Below are 1450 nucleotides of genomic sequence, written 5' to 3'. Positions count from 1 at the left end.
TCAGTATGCATAAAAATATACCTCTTTGGGAACTATGTAATGCAGCAGTGTTTGGAAGATGTTTGTTGAGTTTGAAAACAAGCCTCTGCATGTTTTCACTTTGGCATGTCACTGTCACTTTGGCATGCATCTACCCACCCGGAGCCAGCAGGGGTTGCTCAGTGAGTCTTCTTTAAGTGGTTGAGGTAGTCCAGTGACCTGTGACTGCTTGCAGACATTCACTGCCATGTCTAAAGCGTCTCCTCCACCAGCTTGTGAAGATGAGCAGAGAGGTGCTAGTGTCCAGGTGGAGTGCTAGTGTCCAGGCAGAGACCCCTGGCTCATCCCAGAAAAGTGGCTGCAACAAGTAGGGTGTTGAGGGGACAGTTGGGCCAGCGCCTGTCAGCCCACCACCAGGCAGGGAGTCTGTTCTAGGTGTCAGCAATGGGTTTGGGCACTGTTGGGCAAGCAGAGCACAGGCATTATACAGTCTGCGTTTATAGGCACATGTTCCCCAAATGGAGCTCACAGACACTAGACAAATAAGCAAACAAAAACAAGCTCTAGGGGAAGGGGTGGGGGGTAAGTCACTGCAATATATTATCTAAAATGTCCAGTCTTTAACAAAAAAAGTTGACATTCACAAAAACAGGAGAGTGTCACTTAGACAAGGAAAAAAGGTAGAGTAGAAACTGTCTTTGAGGGTGCCCAGGTGTTGAACTTTGTAGCAGACACTTCAAAGTGGCCATTATAAATAGGTTTGAAGAACTAGAGGAGATCACATTTAAAGAAATAAAAGAAGGTGTGATGACTGCCTCATCAAATAATACCAATAAAGACAGGTTTTTTAATCAAATAGAAATTCTGGTGTTGAAAACAATAACTGAAATGAAAAATTCACTAGAGTTGTGTCTCTCTAGTGAATTTTAGTTACTGTAGATTTGAGCTGGCAGGAAAAAACCAACAGTTGATAGATTGTTAGAAATTATGTGATCTACAAAAAAAACAGAAAAAAGAAAAATGAACAGAGCCTCAGAGACGTACAAGACAGCATCAAGTGCACCGACATACACATAATGGGAGTACCAGAGGAGAGGAGGAGAGAGAAGGAAAAGTGAAATGGCTGCAGACTCACCAGATTTGATCAGAAGCATCAATCTGCATATCCAAAAAAACTCAGCACATTCCAAGGAGATAAACTCAAGAGACCCATACCCCAACATAGTCAAAATGTCGAAAGTCAAACCTTAAAAGCAGCCAGAGAAAAATGACTGACTCATTGAATGCAAGGGAACTCCAGTAAGATTAACAGCTGACTTCTCAACAGAAGAGAAATGGAGGCTGCAAGGTGGTGGACGCAATACCCAAAATGCTGAAAGAAAAGTCAGCCAAGAACCCTCTTTGAGGTGACATTCACATAATATAAAATTAACCACTGTAAAGTGTGCACTTCACTAGTATTCAGTACATT

The sequence above is a fragment of the Cynocephalus volans genome, chromosome 1 (assembly GCF_027409185.1).
Source record: "Cynocephalus volans isolate mCynVol1 chromosome 1, mCynVol1.pri, whole genome shotgun sequence".
In the NCBI taxonomy this organism is placed as follows: Eukaryota; Metazoa; Chordata; class Mammalia; order Dermoptera; family Cynocephalidae; genus Cynocephalus; species Cynocephalus volans.
Note: the sequence above shows the minus strand (reverse complement) of the source record.